Source organism: Pseudophryne corroboree, chromosome 1 (assembly GCF_028390025.1).
Source record: "Pseudophryne corroboree isolate aPseCor3 chromosome 1, aPseCor3.hap2, whole genome shotgun sequence".
NCBI lineage: Eukaryota > Metazoa > Chordata > Amphibia > Anura > Myobatrachidae > Pseudophryne > Pseudophryne corroboree.
Window position 1 is genome coordinate 1214525171 of NC_086444.1, and position 19212 is coordinate 1214544382.

Here is a 19212-nt window from a genome sequence, read left to right on the forward strand (position 1 = left end):
CCGGCTGCAGTAGTGATATATATATATTTTTTATATCATTATTTATCATCCAGTCGCAGCAGACACAGTACGGTAGTTCACGGCTGTAGCTACCTCTGTGTCGGCACTCGGCAGTCTATCCATAATTGTATACCACCTACCCGTGGTTTTTTTTTCTTTCTTCTTTATACATACATACTACATCTCTTTATCAACCAGTCTATATTAGCAGCAGACACAGTACAGTACGGTAGTCCACGGCTGTAGCTACCTCTGTGTCGGCACTCGGCAGTCCGTCCATAATTGTATACCACCTACCCGTGGTTTTTTTTTCTTTCTTCTGTATACATACATACTACATCTCTTTATCAACCAGTCTATATTAGCAGCAGACACAGTACAGTAGTCCACGGCTGTAGCTACCTCTGTGTCGGCACTCGGCAGTCCATCCATAATTGTATACCACCTACCCGTGGTTTTTTTTCTTTCTTCTTTATACATACATACTACATCTCTTTATCAACCAGTCTATATTAGCAGCAGACACAGTACAGTACGGTAGTCCATGGCTGTAGCTACCTCTGTGTCGGCACTCGGCAGTCCATCCATAATTGTATACCACCTACCCGTGGTTTTTTTTTCTTTCTTCTTTATACATACTACATCTCATTATCATCCAGTCTATATTAGCAGCAGACACAGTACAGTAGTCCACGGCTGTAGCTACCTCTGTGTCGGCACTCGGCAGTCCATCCATAATTGTATACCACCTACCCGTGGTTTTTTTTCTTTCTTCTTTATACATACATACTACATCTCTTTATCAACCAGTCTATATTAGCAGCAGACACAGTACAGTACGGTAGTCCACGGCTGTAGCTACCTCTGTGTCGGCACTCGGCAGTCCATCCATAATTGTGTACCACCTACCCGTGGTTTTTTTTCTTTCTTCTTTATACATACTACATCTCATTATCATCCAGTCTATATTAGCAGCAGACACAGTACAGTACGGTAGTCCATGGCTGTAGCTACCTCTGTGTCGGCACTCGGCAGTCCGTCCATAATTGTATACCACCTACCCGTGGTTTTTTTTTCTTTCTTCTTTATACATACTACATCTCATTATCAACCAGTCTATATTAGCAGCAGACACAGTACGGTAGTCCACGGCTGTAGCTACCTCTGTGTCGGCACTCCGCAGTCCATCCATAATTGTATACCACCTACCCGTGGTTTTTTTTTCTTTCTTCTTTATACATACATACTATACTACATCTCATTATCATCCAGTCTATATTAGCAGCAGACACAGTACAGTACAATAGTCCACGGCTGTAGCTACCTCTGTGTCGGCACTCGGCAGTCCATCCATAATTGTATACTAGTATCCAACCATCTCCATTGTTTACCTGAGGTGCCTTTTAGTTGTGCCTATTAAAATATGGAGAACAAAAATGTTGAGGTTCCAAAATTAGGGAAAGATCAAGATCCACTTCCACCTCGTGCTGAAGCTGCTGCCACTAGTCATGGCCGAGACGATGAAATGCCAGCAACGTCGTCTGCCATGGCCGATGCCCAATGTCATAGTACAGAGCATGTCAAATCCAAAACACCAAATATCAGTAAATAAAGGACTCCAAAACCTAAAATAAAATTGTCGGAGGAGAAGCGTAAACTTGCCAATATGCCATTTACCACACGGAGTGGCAAGGAACGGCTGAGGCCCTGGCCTATGTTCATGGCTAGTGGTTCAGCTTCACATGAGGATGGAAGCACTCAGCCTCTCGCTAGAAAACTGAAAAGACTCAAGCTGGCAAAAGCACCGCAAAGAACTGTGCGTTCTTCGAAATCCCAAATCCACAAGGAGAGTCCAATTGTGTTGGTTGCGATGCCTGACCTTCCCAACACTGGACGTGAAGAGCATGCGCCTTCCACCATTTGCACGCCCCCTGCAAGTGCTGGAAGGAGCACCCGCAGTCCAGTTCCTGATAGTCAGATTGAAGATGTCAGTGTTGAAGTACACCAGGATGAGGAGGATATGGGTGTTGCTGGCGCTGGGGAGGAAATTGACCAGGAGGATTCTGATGGTGAGGTGGTTTGTTTAAGTCAGGCACCCAGGGAGACACCTGTTGTCCGTGGGAGGAATATGGCCGTTGACATGCCTGGTCAAAATACCAAAAAAATCAGCTCTTCGGTGTGGAAGTATTTCACCAGAAATGCGGACAACATTTGTCAAGCCGTGTGTTGCCTTTGTCAAGCTGTAATAAGTAGGGGTAAGGACGTTAACCACCTCGGAACATCCTCCCTTATACGTCACCTGCAGCGCATTCATAATAAGTCAGTGACAAGTTCAAAAACTTTGGGCGACAGCGGAAGCAGTCCACTGACCAGTAAATCCCTTCCTCTTGTAACCAAGCTCACGCAAACCACCCCACCAACTCCCTCAGTGTCAATTTCCTCCTTCCCCAGGAATGCCAATAGTCCTGCAGGCCATGTCACTGGCAATTCTGACGAGTCCTCTCCTGCCTGGGATTCCTCCGATGCATCCTTGCGTGTAACGCCTACTGCTGCTGGCGCTGCTGTTGTTGCTGCTGGGAGTCGATGGTCATCCCAGAGGGGAAGTCGTAAGCCCACTTGTACTACTTCCAGTAAGCAATTGACTGTCCAACAGTCCTTTGCGAGGAAGATGAAATATCACAGCAGTCATCCTGCTGCAAAGCGGATAACTGAGGCCTTGACAACTATGTTGGTGTTAGACGTGCGTCCGGTATCCGCCGTTAGTTCACAGGGAACAAGACAATTTATTGAGGCAGTGTGCCCCCGTTACCAAATACCATCTAGGTTCCACTTCTGTAGGCAGGCGATACCGAGAATGTACACGGACGTCAGAAAAAGACTCACCAGTGTCCTAAAAAATGCAGTTGTACCCAATGTCCACTTAACCACGGACATGTGGACAAGTGGAGCAGGGCAGGGTCAGGACTATATGACTGTGACAGCCCACTGGGTAGATGTATGAACTCCCGCCGCAAGAACAGCAGCGGCGGCACCAGTAGCAGCATCTCGCAAACGCCAACTCTTTCCTAGGCAGGCTACGCTTTGTATCACCGCTTTCCAGAATACGCACACAGCTAAAAACCTCTTACGGCAACTGAGGAAGATCATCGCAGAATGGCTTACCCCAATTGGACTCTCCTGTGGATTTGTGGCATCGGACAACGCCAGCAATATTGTGTGTGCATTAAATATGGGCAAATTCCAGCACGTCCCATGTTTTGCACATACCTTGAATTTGGTGGTGCAGAATTTTTTAAAAAACGACAGGGGCGTGCAAGAGATGCTGTCGGTGGCCAGAAGAATTGCGGGACACTTTCGGCGTACAGGCACCACGTACAGAAGACTGGAGCACCACCAAAAACTACTGAACCTGCCCTGCCATCATCTGAAGCAAGAAGTGGTAACGAGGTGGAATTCAACCCTCTATATGCTTCAGAGGTTGGAGGAGCAGCAAAGGGCCATTCAAGCCTATACAATTGAGCACGATATAGGAGGTGGAATGCACCTGTCTCAAGTGCAGTGGAGAATGATTTCAACGTTGTGCAAGGTTCTGATGCCCTTTGAACTTGCCACACGTGAAGTCAGTTCAGACACTGCCAGCCTGAGTCAGGTCATTCCCCTCATCAGGCTTTTGCAGAAGAAGCTGGAGACATTGAAGGAGGAGCTAACACGGAGCGATTCCGCTAGGCATGTGGGACTTGTGGATGGAGCCCTTAATTCGCTTAACAAGGATTCACGGGTGGTCAATCTGTTGAAATCAGAGCACTACATTTTGGCCACCGTGCTCGATCCTAGATTTAAAACCTACCTTGGATCTCTCTTTCCGGCAGACACAAGTCTGCTGGGGTTGAAAGACCTGCTGGTGAGAAAATTGTCAAGTCAAGCGGAACGCGACCTGTCAACATCTCCTCCTTCACATTCTCCCGCAACTGGGGGTGCGAGGAAAAGGCTCAGAATTCCGAGCCCACCCGCTGGCGGTGATGCAGGGCAGTCTGGAGCGACTGCTGATGCTGACATCTGGTCCGGACTGAAGGACCTGACAACGATTACGGACATGTCGTCTACTGTCACTGCATATGATTCTCTCAACATTGAAAGAATGGTGGAGGATTACAGATGTAGCCACCTTTATCTTGACTGTTTCTCCGCCGAGACGGGCGTTTAGTCACGCTAATGCGATAGCTGAGTTTCATCACAGGCAGGCGCGTTGAGGCGATCTAGATACTCATCATGCATTACACATCTCCACCACTGTGTCGCTAATGCTCCACTAATCCAGTACTTTCGATCGTACAGTATAGCGGCGGATTGATCTACAGCTCTGGCAATACTGTAGGCGTAACGGGAGGCGGTGGAAAAAGTATGGAGTACTGTACAGTATGTGTATGGAGACGCAACTACAGTAATTGTGTAAAAGGAAGAATGTGCAGTACAATGTATAAACACCGTGCTTTTAAAATATATGAGCGTCTGAGTTCGCTAATGCATAATGGGAATGGAGGACTAGCCGGAGGCGGAGGAAAACACCGTGCTTTACAAATGCGAGCGTCCGAGTCCTCTAAGGCATAAACCAACAGCAATGGGGCGGGGGCCGGCCGCTGTTTGCAGTACTTTCACACATGAAATTGGAAATCTCTCATGAGGCGTCGTGGGCTAGGGGTGAAGGCTCCCACCTCCCTCGCTGGGGGTCCAGGGTTCGAGACCTGATGTGCTTTCTTTCTTTCTTTTTTTTTTTTTTTTTTCTGTAATAATGCACTGTATTATTTTATTTACACTGTAAGACAGTCAATGGAAGGATGCACACAGATTTCACATAAATCAAAGTACATCTGCAGGAGCGATTCTTTACGCTAAATGCACCTAAACAGCGGGAATGAAATGAGTGTATTCTGACGCTACCAACTGAGCAAAACAGTACTGTAGATCTTCAGCGTTTGTGTATTGCACAGGACCTGAATTTCCTCCCTGTGCAGGCCCCCAGGGGGGAAGGGCGATGGGGGTAGGGGGGAGACGATGGAAAATACTGTGCCTTTGAAATGCAATTACATGAGCGTCCGAGTACACTACGGCATACTGTAAACCAACACCAATGGGAAGGAAGTGCCAACCTTATTTTTAATGTGTTCCCGTGACATTCACTTTAAAAAAAAAAAATTTCTCTCCAATACAGTACATCCAATGGAAGGATGCACACAGGTTTCACATACTGTACATTAAATCAAAGTACATCTGCAGGAGCGATTCTTTACGCTAAATGCAACCTACAGTACAGTACTGTAAGTGAGCAAAACAGTACTACAGTGGGCGTTTGTGTATTGCACATGACCAGCATTTGCATTCCCTCCCTGTCTACTGCATGATCTGTGCAGGCTCCCATGGGGGAAGGGCAGCAGGCTAGCCGGAGGCGGAGGAAAACACCGTGCTTTACAAATGCGAGCGTCCGAGTCCTCTAAGGCATAAACCAACAGCAATGGGGCGGGGGGCGGCCGCTGTTTGCAGTACTTTCACACATGAAATTGGAAATCTCTCATGAGGCGTCGTGGGCTAGGGGTGAAGGCTCCCACCTCCCTTGCTGGGGGTCCAGGGTTCGAGACCTGATGTGTTTTCTTTCTTTCTTTTTTTTTTTTTTTTTCTGTAATAATGCACTGTATTATTTTATTTACACTGTAAGACAGTCAATGGAAGGATGCACACAGATTTCACATAAATCAAAGTACATCTGCAGGAGCGATTCTTTACGCTAAATGCACCTAAACAGCGGGAATGAAATGAGTGTATTCTGACGCTACCAACTGAGCAAAACAGTACTGTAGATCTTCAGCGTTTGTGTATTGCACAGGACCTGAATTTCCTCCCTGTGCAGGCCCCCAGGGGGGAAGGGCGATGGGGGTAGGGGGGAGACGATGGAAAATACTGTGCCTTTGAAATGCAATTACATGAGCGTCCGAGTACACTACGGCATACTGTAAACCAACACCAATGGGAAGGAAGTGCCAACCTTATTTTTAATGTGTTCCCGTGACATTCACTTTAAAAAAAAAAAAATTCTCTCCAATACAGTACATCCAATGGAAGGATGCACACAGGTTTCACATACTGTACAGTAAATCAAAGTACATCTGCAGGAGCGATTCTTTACGCTAAATGCAACCTACAGTACAGTACTGTAAGTGAGCAAAACAGTACTACAGTGGGCGTTTGTGTATTGCACATGACCAGCATTTGCATTCCCTCCCTGTCTACTGCATGATCTGTGCAGGCTCCCACGGGGGAAGGGCAGCAGGCTAGCCGGAGGCGGAGGAAAACACCGTGCTTTACAAATGCGAGCGTCCGAGTCCTCTAAGGCATGAATAAAAGAGCGTCTCAGTCACCGCCCCGCTACCCACTTTGCAAAGCTGTTTCCTCGTAAGCAGACTTGCTGTGTGGATCTTCTCCGACCTTTCAGAAATCTCCTGATAATTTGCTCTCCGTTTCTGCCTTCGAAAACTTCTTCACAGGCCATACTGTTCCAGCTCATTGACACAGTTTCGTCATACAGTATTTGACCGGTAATTCTTTCATTTACGGTTTACAATTATTTATATACTGTACGTAAATGATGAATGTCCCTGTGCATTGCTCCATGGCCTATACAACTTATCCCGGTGTATTTTAAAATGTATACCATCTCTCACTCCATATCCGAGCGCTGCCACGTGCTGGGAGTTCACGGTCGGCGGCCATTTTGTCAGGTTGCTAAGCGATCCAGCTCGGTATACCGTAATGTGCATACAGTAGACCTCGCTTATCCCAGTGTAATTGAGCTAGGGGATTGTGACGCTCCTTCAGCATTGCCCCCTGGAGTGTGAAATGTATGCCATACTGTATCTCACTACATATCCGAGCGCTGCCACGTGCTGGGAGTTCACGGTCGGCGGCCATGTTGTCAGGTTGCTAAGCGATCCAGCTCGGTATACCGTAATGTGCATAGACCGCGCTTATCCCAATGTAATTGAGCTAGGGGATTGTGACGCTCCTTCAGCATTGCCCCCTGGAGTGTGAAATGTATGCCATACTGTATCTCACTACATATCCGAGCGCTGCCACGTGCTGGGAGTTCACGGTCGGCGGCCATGTTGTCAGGTTGCTAAGCGATCCAGCTCGGTATACCGTAATGTGCATAGACCGCGCTTATCCCAATGTAATTGAGCTAGGGGATTGTGACGCTCCTTCAGCATTGCCCCCTGGAGTGTGAAATGTATGCCATACTGTATCTCACTACATATCCGAGCGCTGCCACGTGCTGGGGGTTCACGGTCGGTGGCCATTTTTAGTGTGCATAGAACTCGCTTATCCACATAGGCCCCTGTGTTTTTAACTACTATATTGAGATGCACATTTCTAGGCCTACAGTATTTAATATACAGTAAGCAGCATTGTTGTTAGGCAATAATTGAAGAATTTACATACAGTACTGACATGTACTGTATGTAATGCTTGTACATCATGTCAGTCGACCCTTATGCTGTACACTACTGTAAGTCTCACAGGGCCCATGCACTTCCAAGGAGGGTTATTTACTGTACTGTATCTGTTTCATACAGGAAACTAATTGCAGTCCATAACACTGAAGTTGTATTTTCAGTACTGTACAGTATACAATACTTAAATTTGAACATCAGGTACTGGATAGTAAACATGTACTGTACAGTATTAACTTCTATCATAAAACTCTTATGCATTTTCAGATGTGTAAATTTTAGACTACAGTATTCACAAATGTTTTCTCTCCATACAGGAATTATAGTTGGACAACATGCCAGTAACTATCAACAAAACGATGAGCAAGATAATCGCCAACATGAAAAAAGAAAATAAAACCATCAAAGAGATCCATGCATGGCTCAAGGAAAGTGGCATTATAGTCACTTTAGAAACGGTGCGCTATCATGCATTCGAGAGAACAACGCCCAGATTTGTATTTCCTACAAAATGCACATGGTACGTACTGTACACTACTGTAATGTTTAAATTACTTGCTTTATACCATAAACAATTTTTTTGAAATAAAATAAAAACTTCATCAATTGTAACTGTGATTGTGCTGTTCATGAATTCATATTTTTCATACTGTATTGTACTGTAGGAGAGTGCAACAAATTGTGGAGGAACTAACTCGTGAGGATGATGAGCGTACTGCTCTGCAAATAAAACGAATTCTCCATTCCAAGTATGACCTGGACATATCGGCCACCAGCATCAGAAGGATGCGACGGAAAATGGGATGGACCTTTGGCGCAACAAGGTAAAATACTGAAAGCAGTATAAACCATACAGTAAATGCACTGTTAATAATCCCTTGATACGTGATATAATAATGCCATAAATCATTATACAGAGTGTGTACTTTATACTATATACAGTATGTGTGTGTGTATATACTGTATATATTCTATCCCAAAAGAGATACCTACTGTATAGGCACTCAGAGACAGCAATGAAGCATTGCCGGCTTATTGTGATGATTACATACTGTATACTGTGTGTGTGTGTTTGTGTGTATGTACAGTATGTATATATATATTACTCTGTATGTAACTTAATGTACTGTATGTACAGTTTAATGTATACAGTAGGTATATAATACAGTATACTGCACATACAGTCTACTGTATATACAGTAATCTGTAAATCTGTAATTTCATAACTGTATCTGATTTCATTATTTTTGGCTCTTCACAGGATATCTCCAATGATAAGAGATGTGAATAAAGAAAAGAGAGTGGAACAGGCACGGCGATGGATTGAGAGTGGTGAAACATTTGATGATGTCATTTTCACAGATGAATCGTCTGTTGCCCTTGAGCGGTTCTCCAGAATGTCATTCAGGAAACGTAAACATATCTCTTTAAAACCACGCCCAAAGCATCCATTGAAAGTCCATGTATGGGGAGGCATATCACGATTAGGAGCTGGTCCCCTATTATTTTTCGAAGGTACAGTACTATACTTTATTCTGTGCCTGTGTTCTGTAAAAATACATGTTGTACTGTAGAGTACGTGTAACTGCACAATAAAAGGAGTTGCTTATTAATGAACAACATTTTTTGATTTCTGTAGGAATCATGGATAAGAAATTTTTCCAAGAAACAATAGTAGAGAAATGTATGGTGCCATTTGTGAATAAATATTACCCAACTCACCATAGGATATTCCAAGACAATGATCCTAAACACTCCGCCTCAGCCAAATTTATGGAAGAGAAAGGTATGAATTGGGAACGCACACCACCAGAGTGAGTATTCTTTCAACAGTGTACAAGTAAAATTTTGGATAGCACTCTAGTACTGTAAAAAAAAATTTTGTTTAATAAACAGTACAATATTGTATGTTTAATTTTCTCTATTTACTGTAATGTAATTAATTTTTTCTATACGCTTTTTTTTTATTTTTATATAGATCACCAGACATGAACCCAATCGAATTAGTGTGGGCTCAATTGAAGAGGTACGTTAGGAGTGTTGCAAAGCCAACAACAAAACAGCAACTGGTGGATGGGATAAAGAAATTTTGGCTAGAAGTACTCACACCTGAACATTGTAATAATTATATAAATCACCTGTATAAAGTATTACCTGTTGTAGTTGAAAGAAATGGTCAAGCCACAAATATGTAGTTCTGTATTTTCTGTTTAAAATTTTAAATTGGTGCATTATTAAAAAAAATGATAAAATTGCCTTTGTCTGATTATTGCATAAACTAATGTAGAATATTATACAGTAGTAATGTTATTGATGTGTACTGTATGAACAGTTATTTTCAGTTTTATAAGTCCTGAATAAGAGTACTGTACATTTTGATCAGTGCAGTACATGGAATCGGATGTTGTAATACTTTATTTTTACATTAATATTGATGTTTTTCCAATAAATATTCAATTTTACAGTATGGTACGGTACAGTACATGAGGGTACCTGTACAGTATGATACGTCATTATGGGGGAGAAATACTGTATCCACTAAATGTACAGTAAAATGTTTTTTTCTTATTACAAACACACAAATGCATCTCAGATGGAAATATGCTATACACAGCAGACAGCTTATGGTGACAGAACTTCCCTACTGTATCCCCACCCATAGTCGTGGTATATTTTAGATTGCCTAATGAGACACTCCTGCAGCATTGCCAATGATTCATGTAAAACCTGTGTGCAAACAGTATCTGTATTGAATGCAAAGTACAGTAAGAGTACAGTATACAGTATTATCAGAGCCAAACCTGACCAACATGATGCCCTAGGCTAGATTTTGGCTGATGCCCTCTTGCACAGATGCTACGTAGTTCCGCCTCTAACCCTGCACCCCTTTCCCAGCACCATCACCCATTTTGGCGCTCCTACCCCCTATAATCTAAATAAGAACAATGTGCACATTTAGTGCCAGCCCAAAACAGTGTACAGTATGTTCTTGCTGGGAAGGGGCATGGTAACACAATAATACCCGAAGATGAAATGACACAACACAGTACTGCAACTTTATTCACATTATATCATGCAGTGGTGTCTCTTATTCTCATGACATCATATCATAGTACCACATTACTCCTAACAGTAATGCCCCTTATTCACATTACACCCCACCACATTCATCTTTATTTACATTAGACCACAGGTTCTCAAACTCAGTCCTCAGGACCCCACACAGTGCAGGTTTTGCAGGTCTCACAGAATCACAAGTGAAAAAATTAGCTCCACCTACTGTATGGACCTTCTAAAATGTGTCAGTTAGTAATGAATACATCTGTGCACTTGCTGGTTTACCTGCAAAACATGCACTGTGTGGGGTCCTGAGGACCAAGTTTGAGAACCACTGCATTAGACCATGCAGTAGTGCCCTTTCCTTATGTTACACCAGAAAATATTGTAGTACACCTTATACACATACAGTACAGTAATGCCACACATTAGTAATGCATTTCATATTTAAATTTTCTGATTTAATTTCATAGAGCCGCAGTCACTCACAGAATATAGGCATGTACTGTAGCATCTCATTTTATTCTGCAGAAGCTGATTATTCCCGTTTGGCTAGTTTGCCGCCTCTGTACAGTATATCACAATAGAAAAAAGTTATAGTGTCAGTGAAAAAAGCACCTCATGACAGATACTGTACACAAGCTCATGTCTAAATACTGTATACTGTAAGCAGTGACATTAAGGGGTACAGTACTGTATATGCAATTGCAGTCGAATTCCGGCAGGAATACGGAAAAAATGGACACGGGATCCCCCATCTTTTTAGAACTAGCACCGGGCTCTGCGCCTGGTCCTGGTGCAAAAAATAAGGGGGACAAAAAAAGCGTAGGGGTTCCCCATATTTTTTGAATCAGCACTGGGCTCCACTAGCTGGACAGATAATGCACAGCCGGGGGAGACTTTTATACCGGTCCCTGCGGCCATGGAATTAAATACCCAACTAGTCACACCTGGCCGGAGTACCCTGGAGGAGTGGGGGCCCCTTAAATCAAGGGGACCCCCCTCCAGCCACTCGATTATCTCTATCACCCCTGTGTATTGTAGCTAGGGGATTGTGACGCTCCTTCAGCATTGCCCCGTAGCCTGCAAAATCTGTGCTGTTATTTGCTCCATAGCTGAGTGCCTCCTAGGAGCTACTGTAGGAGTCACAGGCGGTAGCCATTTCAATTGAGTCTGCCCTGCTATAGAATTGTACAGGTATGTGTACATTACCGTACGGTGCATAGAACCTTTACAGTAGAAACTCTCCTGCAGCTTTGGCCTGCTTTACTGTATGTACTGTAAAACTTGTGTTTTGTCAGTTTGCTATGCAACCGAGCCCGGTGTAACGTACAGTACTGTAATGTGCATAGACCTCGCTTACAGTATCTCTGTGTATTTTGGCTAGGGGATTGTGACGCTCCTTCAGCATCGCCCCGTAGCCTGCACAGCTTATGCCATTTCTCATTCCATACCCAACTGCTGCCTGCCACGAGGTTGGGGTTCAGGAGGTGGGGGTTCATGGGTAGTGGTCGTTTTGACAGTGTGCTATGCGATTGAGTCCGGTGTACCGTAATACTGTATGCAATCCTACAGTAGCTTATCCCTCCCCTGTGTATTTTGGCTAGGGGATTGTGACGCTCCTTCAGCATTGCCCCATAACCTGCACAAGGGTTCAGGGGCGGCGGCCATTTTGCCAGTGTGCTACAGTATGTCATCGAGTCCGGTGTACCATAATATGCATACTGTGTATTTTAGCTAGGGGATTGTGACGCTCCTTCAGCATTGCCCCATAGTCTGTACAATCTGGACTATTACTTGCTCCGTAGCCTAGGGCCTCTGTGGGGCAAGGAGTCATAGGTGGTAGCCATTTCTATTCAGTCTGCCCAGCTACAGAATTGTATGTGTACTGTGTACGGAGCATAGAACCTTAACCTGCATAGAACCTGCACATTATGGTACACCGGACTCGATCGCATAGAACCGCTCATGCAGCTACTGTATGCCCTGGTTTACAGTATGTGAATAAAAAAAATAATAAAGTGTCTGAAAAAAACTACAGTAACATGCATTCGTACTTAAGGAATCGAACCCTGGACTCTGAGTATAGGAAGCGAAACACTTCACCACTTCGCCGCAGACAAATGTATAAATCCGTTGGTTTTGATTATGCTGTAATGGCTACGGGATTAGGACGATAACATACTGTAGAAAATTCCTAATCTTGAGAGGCAATAGTGAACTTGTAACACACATCCATTTGCGACAGTGTACACTACTGGTTTTACAGTACTGTGTTTTGTCTGCGGGACTTGGACGCTCACATACAGTATTCATAAAGTATTGTAGATGGATCATATACTGTATGCTGTACTACTGTATTTGCGTCGGTGTCGTACTGTATATACAGTACTGTATTAAATAATGCAGCGTAATGAGTACAGTATTTACTGTATGCAGCGTAATGAGACGCCTTAGTAAAGTAGTCCTTATTATGTATGTCAGTATTGTATTTTACGGGAGACCACACGCATGCGCAGTGGTGATTGTAAAAAGCGACATCTGGTGGCTGATCGCAGGTATTACACGTAAAGGTAACGCCAAACGTCAAATGTCTGTCTCCGTGCGATTAGATAGCCTCTCTGTGGCTAGGCGCGCCTCGCTACGCCACAGTACGCTGCGTATGGTCGAACGGGACAAACGCCGCGGCCACTCAAGATAAAGGTGGCTACATCTGTATATGAGTGACCGCATCCAAGTAGGCACGTCACACAGTCCGTACTTATACTGGCAGGAAAAAGAGGCAATTTGGAGGCCCTTGCACAAACTGGCTTTATTCTACCTAAGTTGCCCTCCCACAAGTGTGTACTCCGAAAGAGTGTTTAGTGCCGCCGCTCACCTTGTCAGCAATCGGCGTACGAGGTTACATCCAGAAAATGTGGAGAAGATGATGTTCATTAAAATGAATTATAATCAATTCCTCCGCGGAGACATTGACCAGCAGCAATTGCCTCCACAAAGTACACAGGGAGCTGAGATGGTGGATTCCAGTGGGGACGAATTGATAATCTGTGAGGAGGGGGATGTACACGGTGATATATCGGAGGATGATGATGAGGTGGACATCTTGCCTCTGTAGAGCCAGTTTGTGCAAGGAGAGATTAATTGCTTCTTTTTTGGGGGGGGTCCAAACCAACCCGTCATATCAGTCACAGTCGTGTGGCAGACCCTGTCACTGAAATGATGGGTTGGTTAAAGTGTGCATGTCCTGTTTATACAACATAAGGGTGGGTGGGAGGGCCCAAGGACAATTCCATCTTGCACCTCTTTTTTCTTTTATTTTTCTTTGCGTCATGTGCTGTTTGGGGAGGGTTTTTTGGAAGGGCCATCCTGCGTGACACTGCAGTGCCACTCCTAGATGGGCCCGGTGTTTGTGTCGGCCACTAGGGTCGCTTATCTTACTCACACAGTCAGCTACCTCATTGCGCCTCTTTTTTTCTTTGCGTCATGTGCTGTTTGGGGAGGGTTTTTTGGAAGGGCCATCCTGCGTGACACTGCAGTGCCACTCCTAGATGGGCCCGGTGTTTGTGTCGGCCACTAGGGTCGCTTATCTTACTCACACAGTCAGCTACCTCATTGCGCCTCTTTTTTTCTTTGCGTCATGTGCTGTTTGGGGAGGGTTTTTTGGAAGGGACATCCTGCGTGACACTGCAGTGCCACTCCTAGATGGGCCCGGTGTTTGTGTCGGCCACTAGGGTCGCTTATCTTACTCACACAGCTACCTCATTGCGCCTCTTTTTTTCTTTGCGTCATGTGCTGTTTGGGGAGGGTTTTTTGGAAGGGACATCCTGCGTGACACTGCAGTGCCACTCCTAGATGGGCCCGGTGTTTGTGTCGGCCACTAGGGTCGCTTATCTTACTCACACAGCGACCTCGGTGCAAATTTTAGGACTAAAAATAATATTGTGAGGTGTGAGGTATTCAGAATAGACTGAAAATGAGTGTAAATTATGGTTTTTGAGGTTAATAATACTTTGGGATCAAAATGACCCCCAAATTCTATGATTTAAGCTGTTTTTTAGGGTTTTTTGAAAAAAACACCCGAATCCAAAACACACCCGAATCCGACAAAAAAAATTCGGTGAGGTTTTGCCAAAACGCGGTCGAACCCAAAACACGGCCGCGGAACCGAACCCAAAACCAAAACACAAAACCCGAAAAATTTCCGGCGCTCATCTCTACTCTATATGCAAAGAGCTAACCGAGCAAGGACTGAATGCTAATTATTTTGCTCTCTAAATGTTTTTCTTTTCACTAAACACTGGACTGTGCATGTGTACTGCTTTATTAGCAGGGAATAGTATGCAAAATTGTATTGTTCCTATTCAAGTACATGCATAGTTACTTAGCTAATTTAAACTGTTTCAGTGTTACACTTGCTTAATTAAAATCTCTTTTGGTGATAAGTGAAATGGCTTCCCTATCTGTTTTGTGTTAAAATGGAGTTGGATCCTTAATTCTGTTTGGTCCTTGTGTCTGAGGGGAAAAATCAGTTCTGCCTCTCTGATCTTACCCGAAACTGGCCCGTTTTAGTACCCACTCTTGGGGGGTATTCAATACTTGTCGGAAACTGCCGTCTTGTTGGAAAGACAGCAGTTTATGACTTTTGTAGGTCATACGGGGGTTCAGACCTATTCAATGAGGCTGCTTTGCTTTGCGGTCAGCGGTGAGGTTACTTTCGGTCAACCGCTGACCGCAAAGTTCCCACCATTGGATACAATGGAGCGCATAGGCGCAACATTGTATCTCTGCCGTGTGCAGCCTCACTGACACTACAGGAGCGCACAGCCAATCAGGAGAGTGCCACGACATGGCTCTCCCTGATTGGCTGAAGGGACCCTCTTTGACAGGAGTCAGGGGAGGTCCTGGCAGTCGGGGAAAAAGGTCCCATGTGTAAACATGGGACCCCTTTCAGTGCGTGGTCGGGTTTCCGGTTTGTTTTTTTGCCAAGTACGTGGATTATACAAAGAACAGAAGATACACTGGATTATGTGAGTATAATTTTTTTCACAGGTACCCCGAGGATTCTACATGGAGAAGAGGACCGAGCCTCGTGTGAACATAGGTAAGTATGTATGTATGGAGGTGTGCATGTATGTAATAAACGTTTACTGTCACGGTGTGTGTCCCCTGTTTTTTGTTGGGTATTTTTTTAGTAGTAGTACTACTACAGGTACCAGCGGGCCCGGTTTTCCACCGCATGCTGGTACTTGTGGTTCTCCAAGTACCAGCTTGCGGGGGAGGCTTGCTGGGACTTGTAGTACTGCTACTAAAAACAATATTCTGATTTTTTACACTTGGCTATCAGCCCCCCATCCACCGCCCTTGGATGGGGGGGACAGCCTCAGGCTTCACCCCTGGCCCTTGGGTGGCTGGAGGGGTGGTCCCCTTGATTTAAGGGGTTCCCACTCCTCCAGGGTACCCCGGCCGGGGGTGACTAGTTGGGGATGTAATGCCAGGACCACAATAAAAGTGTCCCCCGGCTGTGGCATTATGTACCTGGCTAGTGGAGCCCGGTGCTGGTTCAAAAAATACGGGGGACCCCTACGCTTTGTGTCCCCCGTATTTTTTGCACCAGGACCAGTCGCAGAGCCCGGTGCTGGTTGATGAAATATGGGGGAACCCCTGTCATTTTTTTCCCCATATTTTGACAACCAGGACCGGCTTAAAGAGCCCGAGGCTGGTTTTGCTTAGGAGGGGTGACCCCACGCATTTTTTTAATTTTTTTTAACACTTTATTTTTTTTACGAAAGGTGCACAATGAAGACCTGCACGGATCTCACAGATCCGGCTGAGATTCATTGTGTTAATGTCGGCAGTGTTTTACTATTCACTCCCGTAAAACACTGCCAAAAAATACGAATGACATCGACATCGGAAAACACGAAAATGCAGAATACGACAGCATAGTAAATTAGTCGTAATAAATTCAAAAAGTTGCAATTTCACACATTCAATGTCATTCGTGTTTGAACTTTAACCTCATTCTGAAAATTACGAATTTTAGTAAATATACCCCAATGTTGCTTTTTTAAAATGCTACAGTGATACAATCGAGGATACGTAGTTCTTGGTTTTGTCGTATTCATACGACAAATGTCACGTGACTATTAAGTTAAATTTTTTATACAGCATTGGATGCCGTTAATTAATTTAAAATTATATTAATTGTTTGTTAATTCATTTATACACAAGTTTTCATGATCGGGAGATATAAAGATATTTAAATTAAGTAGTGAAGTGTGTGTATCCATTCATTTATGCACCTGAGTGATCAACTCGGAATGAGGGCCATTGTTCCTTCTGTTTACTTTCCTTTGTTAAACTCCGGGCTCTGACAGGCAACTCGGAGCCTGACCCAGCATGTGGTCAGCAGGAGAAGGCCAGCTGTGGGAGGGAGGAGGGAGATACCTGAAATGGGATCCCACCAATCAGGAACCTGTGTATCCTCCCCAGGTGAGAATAGCATCATGGGCATTTGGAAGGTTTTAAAAGTGGTTGTGCAGGTCAGCTCCTCATGTTAGTTGCAGGACTTTGGCTAAGGGGTGATTCTCTGCCAAGGTACCTTGTGGAAAGCATCACTAGTGCTGTGTGGACTTATAAGTATTTACTCCTGCGTGGACTTATACATATATTCTCTTGTGGACTAATCCGCTGTCACTGTTGTGTGGACTTTGTGATAGTTCTGCTGTGTGGACCTGTTTATCTGTGGAATTGTTGTGGACTATCTGGACTGCTACCTGCGTACTGTTTCTGGGCTATATTTACTTCTGTTTCCTGTGTGTTATCTACTCCTGTGTGCAGTGAGAAATAAACCATCACATTGGTTTCATCTGCTCTGTGTCTGAGTGATTAGAAGAACCCTGTATCCTCACGTTTGCCGGCAGCTACAGTGGGATCATTCAGACACCAACCAACGAGCACAGAATGCGTGAATGCACAGCAGAGAACAGAGGAACAGGCCATCTCCTATATAACAGCCCAGATCTGTGACTTTGTGATTCATTTGCTAACGCTGGGCGGAGTCACAAGACTGGGCGGAGTTAGTCAAATGAGTCACAGATCTGGCCAAATCTACAGGAGACTAGGAGCAGAAACAGATAGTATGGGCATGGCACAGGCAGTGGTGCATACCTGCCAGCTTTCTTCAGGAGCTTTCTTCAGGCAGAAGGAGGGACACACACTCAGCGAAAAGGGGGCGTGGCTTCACGGGAGGGTCCCCGTTTTCGTCAGTGAGGGGGCATGCCCAGCGCTCTGTGAGCTGCTGGCATGCCCCCAGGGGCTGATTATGAGTCTGGGGGGCCCAGGGCACTTGAGACAGGATAGCCCTATCTCATTGCTGTGCCTGCTGTGGGTTGGGGGCGTGGACTAATCGCGGCCCGTGCGGCCACGCCCCCTTATGCAAATTCCGATTTTTATTTTTATTTTTTTAATGGGATTTTGGCCCCTCAGCTAGGGCTAAATCCAGAGGGGGTGGTTGCTCCCCCCTACACACCTGCACAGGCAGAAGCAAGCAGGGAGACTGCTGCCTCCCTGTAACACCACAGACCTGCTAACACGCAGCAGCGTGTGCTGACTGTAGCACAATGCTGCCGTTGTTGCTGGCAGGACGGGGGGGGAGCTTCTGAGCTGGGACAGAGCTACTCCAGCCGGGGGGCCCCCTAAAACTGTGGGGCCAACGGTACGTACCCCCTGCCCCCCCCCTTAATCCGGCTCTGCTGCTGGAACACCCCCTTAATCCGTACCTCCTGATGCCCCCTCTCCCTCTGTCTCCACTATTCACCGCTGCTCTGCTAAGCAGAACAGCGAGTACAGGAGCTTTCCAACTGCCCCCCTCCCCACCGCGGGACACTGCGACCCGCGGGTGGGACAGCGGGACAGACCCCAAAAAATGGGACTGTCCCTCGAAAATCGGGACATTTGGGAGGTATGGGGGTGTGTGAGGGGTATGTCATACAGACAGACGGGCACCGGCTCACTGTGTGCTTGACCCCCCACATCGGCATACTCAGCAAGGTCTCTCTGGCGCGGAGGAGCGTCACTTTCTGGCACTCTCCACGCTTCTTAGCTGCAGTTTTGTGGGGCACCTGCTGCTGTGCAGGTTCCGTACTGCCTCTGTTATCTCCAGCCCCGGCAACCCCACCGCTAGCTGCAGCGCCGCCACCCGCAGTGAGGTGTGCCCAGCTCATTCACACACTTTAGCTGGCGGGTAGCGCTGCAGAAATCCGAGCTGCTTGCAGGCTCCGACCCACTCCTCCCTCCAGCCGCAGCGTCTCCTGGGAGCTAACCAGTCACTCGCAGTCTCCCCTTACCACAGTGCCCGGCAGCTGCGCGAGGTCTGCGGTGTGTGACTGAGGAGGGGGGGAGGGATGCGGACGGGCAGAGGAAGCAGGACTCCAGCCTGAGAGAGTCAGCCATGCCAAGTCTCCAGCAGCAGCAGATCCCAACAGGTTGGAGTGGAACAGCAGCAGCCAGCAGCAGTGACTCCGGTAAGACACATCTGACTGTCACCACTGTTTTGTCCCTAATACCAATCTCTCCCGTGCCCTGTGTTCTGTCATGTCCCTGTCACCCCTGGCCTTGCCCTGCCACCCTTATCCTGGCCCTTTCACCCTTA